This window comes from Lutra lutra, chromosome 9, assembly GCF_902655055.1.
Source record: "Lutra lutra chromosome 9, mLutLut1.2, whole genome shotgun sequence".
NCBI lineage: Eukaryota > Metazoa > Chordata > Mammalia > Carnivora > Mustelidae > Lutra > Lutra lutra.
Window position 1 is genome coordinate 96,184,222 of NC_062286.1, and position 9,133 is coordinate 96,193,354.

The window sequence follows — 9,133 nt, forward strand, 5'->3', positions numbered from 1 at the left end:
TGAGACCAGGTTCTTGCCCTCAGTGTCAGGTAATTTTGGAGGGTGGGTGTGGGAGGGAGGGCAAGGAATGCTTATATTAAATTCTATTCCTCTCTGAATAAGTACTCACCCCCCAACCCCCGCCGGTTGGAGAGAGACTCCTGAAGGTAGCCCTGGTGTAAAACCTGTGCACTAAAATAAGCAGGGCTTTCAGCACCCATTTGCAGGAGCTGATTCAATCCCAAATACACCTTTTTCTCTTTGTCCAAAACCTTCCATGGAGAGGGAGGGGCAGTGTGAGAAAAATCAAGGGAAGAATGGGAATTAACATGCACGTTACAGGACAGAGGAGTCCTGTGGTGGAGGGGTCCTGGGGGAAACTTTGGACACCAAAGATTTGCAGGGGCTCCCTCCTATTTGGAATTATAGCTCCAGAGTCTACACCAGGGGGCCAGTTTCATAGAGGGCACTTAATAAACATATAATGAATTGAAATGAATTGATGACAAACCAAGGAAATATTTACACCAATTGATTAATTCATCTACCCATTCCCTTAAAAATATTTAGCGGATCCTAAAACATAGGTGATGTAGAGAACGTACAGGAAAGATGCGGTCCCTGTCAGCCATGACATTCTCTAGGAGGTGAGGGGTGAGTGAGAAGTGATAAAATATGACCCATGTCACTATGCACCCAGAGCCGTTTAGAGACTCCCCACAGGCAGTGATGTGAGCAGAGCCATGAAGGGCTCCTGGAAGTCTCCTGAGGGTCTGCAGATACTCTGGAGTTACCAGTGAATTAGATTGCTGTGACAAAGCAGAATTCTGTTCCCCATGCTTGTGCTGCTGTGCCTTGCTGGGCTGGAATGGACCCTGCCCTTCTACACCACTCCTCCTACAAGGACTAAATCAGATGCCAGCTTGAGGTGACATCCCCTCCAAACACTCATGTACACAGAGAGACCAGGGCACCTGACAGTTTAACAAAATCATAGTTCTCGGACTTGGTTGCTCACCGTGGCTATCTGCAAGCTCAAATTCCTGAAATTGTGATTTCATTGTTCTTGGGTATGGCCTGGCCTGGGGATGTTTAAAAGCACCCTCCCCCATAATCCAGGAAAGAATGAGAATATTACCCAAGAAGACATCTATTTTCATTTATGCCAAAGTTAAGGATTGTTTATTCCCCTCTCCCTTTTAATTTCCCTGCTTTTTCCACGGAAAGCAAAAAGGCTTATACTTTCACTTTTGCAGGCATGCTGAACAGATTTACAAAGGGTAAAAGCACTTGGAATACTCTATGTATTGAGGAGAACATTCTGCCTGAATAATCTGCTGTTCAATCTTTCATCTCCCTAGATCGACCACTGGGCCTCTATTCTCCCGGGACTGGGGTAATGAACAGCTCTTCTGACTGCTCTTTAAATTGTATATAAAAGAGGACACAAATGTAAGTGACGAGGTGGCCGAGTGGTTAAGGCGATGGACTGCTAATCCATTGTGCTCTGCACGCATGGGTTCGAATCCCATCCTCGTCGTTCAGTTTCCCTGCTGGACTGGCTGCGTGAGGTTTTAGTGTTTTGTGAGAAAAATATTTCACCAGGGGACGTAAGAAAAGAAAAAGAATTTGCATGACAAGAAGATCCAAGTGTCACATAAGAAGATCTAAAAATATACATCTGTGCCTTGGAATTGGTACCGAAATCACACCAGAGAACAAAATGTTTGTTTTGCCAATTAATGAGCAATCTGCAAGAACAGCTCTTTCCTGACGTGTACGAGAGGCATGGAAACCCCAGCCAGACTTCTGAGTTGGCCGAACCTGGCCTGGCTGCCTGCCACAGCGGCGTGTCAACTGAAGTCAGAGAGACCGGCTGCCAGTGACACCCCCGTGCAGACGAAATAACACCGATCTCTTCAGTGGCAGGTTATGCTTGGAAACGTCCTGCCTGTTTAGGCTGCCAAGTCTGCGGACACGGTTCTGCCGATCGTGGGTACGGGAGGAAGGCCACCTCGTGGAACACAGGTGCTGTCTGGCCTCTCTGCCTGCCTGGGGCCCAAACGAGGTGCCCCTGTGTGTTCGCGGCCCATAGGACGTTGTTCTATAATCTGGAAGCTCTCAGAACTGGAGCCGAAGATCCTGTCCTGAGTCATGTCAACTCTGCACCTACTTCCCTTACAGGATCTGGGGCACAATTCCATGACCACCTACTGACTTGGAGGTTTGTCAGCCACACGGCGGGATAAAAAAAGGCTCGCAAGGCATGAATTAGCATGGTGTGAAAAGAAAAGTTGGTAAAAAGAGTCCACGGTGTGAGGAGGTAGGAAAACATGTTCTGTAGGGAAAGGGATGTTGATACACGGAGAGACACGCGCTGGGTAAATCGACATTCCTCTCTTCTTCTGAACAGTTACTCCTACTTTCCCTGCTTCTCTCACTGTTTACAGAACCCCACAGCCCTCTCTCATTTCACTCTGGCTGCGTCAGGTGGGATGAAGAGAACTTACAGCAGTAAGTCGTGTTTTCAAATACGAACATTACTGTAAAAAAAAAAATCAGTAGAAAGTTTCGCATCCCGTTGGTGTTCAAATCTGTCGCACCTGCAGCTCCAGATGCTGTCAGCAATGCTGCCTTCTCCCTAGTGCAGTAGAAGGGAAAATTCTACACAGTCTCTGTCCAGAAATTTTTTTCCTTGGGTCAAGCTCTTGTAATATCCAGTTGCCACATTCTTCTGCTGATGTCCTCCTGAGCCGTGAAGGTCTCTACTCTGTCCCACTGGCTTCCTAACCACCCACCTGCCACCACTACTCCTGAATGTGATGCTGGGGAAAGGGGCCTTGTCCTCCCCACCCATACTACACCCACCTACACCTGAACATTTAAATGACACCCTTACAAAGGAAAATGGGATGGTTTTTGTATAACTTAAACCAGAGACACAGGCATGTGAAATGGCTTGTTCATGCATGCCATAAAACAACACACAAAAATCTGCTTTGCAGGAAGTGGAAAAGCTGAACCATTTTGAGATTTGTATTTACATTAGCACATTATTTTTCTTATTAAAACAATAAGATAATACACATCAGATTTTGAAAGTACAAAAATTAGTTCAGGGAGGGAGGTGCATTGGTGTAGCCTCTGGAACAATCAGCTTCATGACTGAAGAAATAGAAAGTGGGCTCCTGGGTGGCTCAGTTGGTTAAGTGTCTGCCTTCAGCTCCTGTTATGATCTGGATCAAACCCCATGTCAGGCTCCCTGTTCAGCAGGGAACCAGGTTCTCCCTCTGCTGCTGCTCCCCTTGCTTGTGCACATGCTCTCTCTCTGTCAAATAAGTATATAAAATCTTAAAAAAAAAAAAAAAAGAAATAGCTACCAATCATGCTTCCTTTCTGATAATTACTATGATTTAAAAAAAAAAATAAGTCAAGCAGAGAGAGTCAATAATCATAGGTTTCACTTATTTGTGGAACATAATAAATAGCATGGAGGACATGGGGAGTTAGGAGAAGGGAGTTGGGGGAAATGGGAAGGGGAGGTGAACAATGAGAGACTATGGACTCTGAAAAACAATCTGAAAGGTTAGAAGAGGTGGGGGGGTGGGAGGTTGGGGGAACCAGGTGGTGGGTATTAGAGAGGGCACGGATTGCATGGAGCACTGGGTGTGGTACAAAAACAATGAATACTGTTATGCTGAAAATAAATTTAAAAAATGATTAAAAAAAAGTAAGGGCACCTGGGTGGCTCAGTGGGTTAAAGCCTCTGCCTTCAGCTCAGGTCATGATCTCAGGGTCTTGGGATCGAGCCCCGCGTCGGGCTCTCTGCTCGAAGCAGGGAGTCTGCTTCCTCCTCTCTCTCTGCCTGCCTCTCTGCCTGCTTGTGATCTCTCTCTGTCAAATAAATAAATAAAATCTTTAAAAAAAAAAAAAAAACAATGAATACTGTTATGTTGAAAATTTTAAAAAAAATGATTAAAAAAAAGTAAGGGCACCTGGGTGGCTCAGTGGGTTAAAGCCTCTGCCTTCAGCTCAGGTCATGAAGATCGAGCCCCATGTTGGGCTCTCTGCTCAGCAGGGAGCCTGCTTCCCCCTCCCTCTCTGCCTGCCTCTCTGCCTACTTGTGATCTCTCTTTCTCTGTGTCAAGTAAATAAATAAAATCTTTAAAAAATAAATAAATAAAATAAAAATATATTTACACTTATGTATGAATAACCAAAATTTATAGTAATATTTGATATGCAATTTTGAATCTAGTGTTTTCGTTTTAAATTTCTTCTCCTTTTCCAATTCCAAATGTGGATTATTTTTAGTGTGCAAACGTAAAATATTACAGAAATTAAAAGAGAACGTAAAAGTAAGACTTTCTACAACAGGTGCTGGCGAGGATATGGACAACAGGGAAACTTTCTGTGCTGTTGGTGACAATGCAAACTGGTGCAGCACTCTGGAAAACAGTATAGAAGTTTCTCAGAAAGTTAAAAATAGAACTACCCTGTAATCCAGCAATTGCACTACTGGGTATTTACCCAAAGAACATAAAAACATTAATTCAAAGAGATGCATGCACCCCTATGTTTATAACAGTATTATCTATAATAGTCAAGTTATGGAAATAGCCCAAGTGTCCACTGACAAATGAATGGATAGAGGAGATAAAGAAGATTAAGACAATGGGATATCACTCAGCCATAAAAACAGAATGAAACCTTACTTTTTGCAACAACATGGCTGCAACTAAAAAGTATTATGCAAAGTGAAATAAGTCATTCAGAGAAAGATGAATACCACATGATTTCACACGTATATGGAATTTAAAACACAAAACAAATGAGCAGAGGGACAAAAAAGAGAGACAAACACCAGGAAACAGACTGAAAAAACAAACTGATAGTCATTAGAAGGAAGGTGGGTGGGGAATGGGATAAACAGCTGATGGGACTAAGGAGTGCACCTGTGGTGAACGCTAGTCATTGTATGGGGGTTTTGAATTACAAAATTGTGCATATGAAACTATTACCCTGTATGTTAACTAACTGGAATTTAAATAAAATTGAAAAAAAAAAGACTTTCTGGTAATTCCCACCCCCTCCCATCACCATCTTTGACCCTTTAGTGTAGAATCTGACAATTATTTTTCTCTTTTCCGGATGTACATATACTCAAACTTTTGTCCTGAGAGCTTCCCATGTCATTACATGTTCTTTGAAAACACCATGCTAATGGCAACTTATGTATCATAGAAATGCACAGAATTAGTTAATCTTTTTTCCTATTGAATTTGTTTCTCCAGTTAGATGATTTAGCAACTTTTACCAAGTTTGTTGCTGGGCAGACCCTCTCATCTTTGGCCTCATTGCTGGCGGCTTCCCTTAAAGTCTTTGAACAAGAATAGGGAATCACAGGACAAGAACTTTCAATCAGCTTGATACATATTATTAGGCTATATGGGCACTTTCTACATTCAGTATGTATATTTGATTATAATTTTTAACCAATTTAAGATATTTGGTTAAGGTATCTTTGACATTTTGAATCATTAGATCTTCTTATTAGTTTTCCCTTCAGATTTCTTTCATAGAAAGCATTTCTCCAACATGAGAGTGGCTAGACTCTCACGTATTTTTCTGTGTTGGAGATTCTTTTGTACTTGTTTTCATTTTTTCCCATTTCTTTTTTTTTTTTTTTTTTTAAGATTTTTAAATTTATTTCACACACAGAGAGAGATCACAAGTAGGCAGAGAGGCAGGCAGAGAGAGAGGGGCAAGCAGGCTCCCTGCTGAACAGAGAGCCTGATTCAGGGCTCAATCCCAGGACCCCGGGATCATGACCTGAGCCGAAGCTTTAACCCACTGAGCCACCCAGGTGCCCCACGTTTTTTCCCATTTCGCTCCTTAATCCTGTTAGACTTTGTTTTAGTAGGTCACATAATGTGAGAATGTTTTGTTTTCTTTTTCTGAAATAAACAAGTAATTGCTCAGCACCTCTTAAAGATATTCTTTGCTTGGTGGGGGGTGGGGTGGTTATTTTAACGGTGAATCCAGGCTACTCATTTCTGGTCCATCGACTCATTGTTGATTAGGCACCAATGCCACCTGGCTTGACTTTTTGTAGCTCAAAGAATGGCAACTTTTGTAGCTCGAAGCATGGCAGGTGGGCACTGAATTAGAGGGTGCTATACAACATTAACCGTGGGCCTTTGTGAGGTGGTACACAAACTCCCTGTCTCCTGTTGGAAGGGAGTACTTGTGGTCCCTCTGTATAAGGTTGTTGGGGGAAGGGAAATGTGGCAGTTCAGGAAAGTCATGGCATGGTATTTATCACAGATGGGTTACACATGGTAGCTACTGTTAGGTGTTGCATTTTGTATCTGCTAAGAGGAGCCACACCCAGTATTGTTTGTTTGTTTCCTTTTTTTAAGTCCTGGCTATTCTGGTCTCTTTATTTTCAGAAAAATTTCTCTAACATATTCAAAAGAAATTCCATCAAGATTTTAATGGAAGTTATTCATCTGATGCACTCATTTGGGAAAAACTGACATTGTGCCATAATCTACTCATCCCTGTCTCGCACTATGTTTTCCAATTACTAAGATTTTATGATCTTCAGGCAAATTTTGTGGTGGTGTTTCTGTTTTACTTTTACACATTTATTCTTAAAGCCATTCTTTTGTGGGTTTTGGAATTTTTTTTTTTTTTTGGTGTATTTTTGCTCATGTGATTCATATAGTTTCTTATCCTTTTTGAATAAATGATTGCTTATATTTGGAAAGCTATTTAGTTTTGGTGTATTTGCTTTGTATCCAGCAACATCACCTTATTTGGATATTCTAAAACTGTAACTAATTTTTCAGGCTTTCTAAAAATTCAGTTATATCATCTGTCAATAATAACTATGCCATCCCTTCTCTTCAGTTAACGCCTCTCCTCTGTTATGTAGCCTGGAGAATCTGCTACAACACCCAGAACAACACTGCAAACCGTAGTCTCAGAAGTCATTCTGCAGAGCAGAGTAGCCCTTTCTTTACTTCTCTCTCTGCCTCGATGCTGAGCAATCTTGCATCCACTCTTCTCTGTGCCTCAGTTTCTACATTGGTTTAAGCGTTTATCTAAGAGGTAACTCATGGCAGGGTGCTGACCAACTCTTTCTGTCATTCATTACTGCTTCTGCCTATACTTGCTCTCCTTCCTTCTCTCTTTCCTCATTTGACATATTCCCTCCATCTGGAATCCTTCCCTCTTTTTTACAGCTGGTCCCTCAGATGGCCATTATTCCTGGGGCCAGGTTTTTACCATCTCTCTGAAACTGTTCATTTTTTTCCCTTCTCACCAGAGGACAGGTGTGACCTGTCCACACTGTTGGGCTAGGAGCCTTCTCTTGAGATTCAGTTCCAAGCTGGGGGTTGAGAGAAAGAACTGAAATCCCTTTGTGGTTTGATAAATTCAGACTTGTGGCATCTTGCAAAGATCTTCAATGCAGGAGAATCTGGGACAACATGGTTTGGCTTTGGATTTAGTGATTTGAGGGAACTTCAAATAGAAGCTGTGATGAATTAGCAGGGGATTTTCAGTTATGGTGCTGTCACATATTAATATTCTAGATTCCTGACCACAGACTATAATCACTGTATTATTTTAGAATGTTTGCCCTTTCTAATAATTTCTCTCCAAAAAAGAAGATAAATCATAATTGGAGCATTTTTCTCTTGGTCTGTGGCCACATACGGCCATGCTCATGGTTCATCTTTGTGAGTCTCATCTCATGAGAAATAAGAGTTACATAGAAATCAGCTGTAAGATTAACTCAACCCTGATCTCGTTTTGTTTCAATTTAGCAATTCCTCAATGGCGCATCAGTCCATCAATCAAGAATATGAGGAAGAGGGATGACAGCAGATTGGATGAAGCTGAGAGAAGGATATAATAATATCCTTAATGCTAAGTTCTATGTTTCAGCCTTAAAGTGTATCTTCGATAAAAAGACTCAAAGTTGCAATAATTCCTCCTGGTGACTTGCTTTAAAGTGGGTGGGGGGAGGGTTGGTGAGTGGCAGGTGTTGAGACTGGGAGGGAGAAGGACCTGGACAAGTTTCCTTTGGGGTCAAGCAAATCCCAAAGGCAGCCTGCAGTGGTGCTTAACAAGTCGTAGGAGCTACTCCCTGGCTCCCACCACTTACTGGTTGTGTGTCCCCAGGCAATTTGCTTTTCTGCTTCTTGCCATAGTTTCCACATTTGTGAAATGGGAATAATAATAGGATACATAGGGTTTTATAAGATTTCAATGAGTTACTATTACATGCCAAGGACAGTGCCTGACTCAGGGTAAGTGGTTATATGTGTCTGTTAAAATTTCCAGTGAGGCTGTTGGATGCTGTAGAGAGTTAGTGGGCTGGGCAGAGGTTCGGTTTTTGTGCAGGTAATGGTGAGGGTGCAACAGAGAAGGACCAAGAGTCTAGGCAGTTGTATCAGTTTCCAGGCCAGGCCTTAGGTCATCAGCACACAGTTATGTGAGGTGATGTCAGATACAGATTTACCCACAGGGGGAAAGGGGCTTTTTTTTTTTTTTTTTGACAGAGAGAGAGAGATCATAGGTAGGCAGAAAGAGGAGGAAGCAGGCTCCCCGCTGAGCAGAGAGCCCGATATGGGGCTCGATCCCAAGACCCTGGGATCATGACCTGAGCCGAAGGCAGAGGCTTTAACCCACTGAGCCACCCAGGTGCCCCGGAAAGGGGCTTTAAGTGCTAAGGAGACCTGTCCAAGGCCAGATGAACAAGCAGTCAGGTGAAGGCATGGTGCAGGGCATGGTGACAAAATTCTGTGTGGTCAGGAGGATACTGAATGTGGCTCCATTTCACCCCAACTGGGCTGGGAGGTCTGCTTCCAACACAAACAGAAACGATCCTGCTGCCCATAACATTGCTGTTTCACAGCAAGAAGAAAAGAGCAAACGGAAGGTAGGAAAGAGATGAGAGGAGAAATACCACAAGAAAACACTTCTCTTGACTGTGTTCTCTGATTATAGGAGTCCAAAAGAAATACCTGTGGAAGGGGAGAATTCCACTAAATATAGAAGTACGTGATTTGTTCGGAATGAGTTCCATGAAAAATAAATCTCCCTTCACTGACTAAAAATGTATTATATTTATTCAACAATC

At 42.5% G+C, this 9,133-nt stretch overlaps 1 non-coding gene across 1 annotated transcript; it reads left to right on the forward strand.

Moving 5' to 3' along the window:
* The first annotated feature begins 1,437 nt into the window (after window positions 1–1,437).
* Window positions 1,438–1,519, forward strand: TRNAS-GCU (transfer RNA serine (anticodon GCU)). Its single transcript has one exon. It is a non-coding gene; the product is annotated as a tRNA-Ser (tRNA).
* Window positions 1,520–9,133: the final 7,614 nt, after the last annotated feature.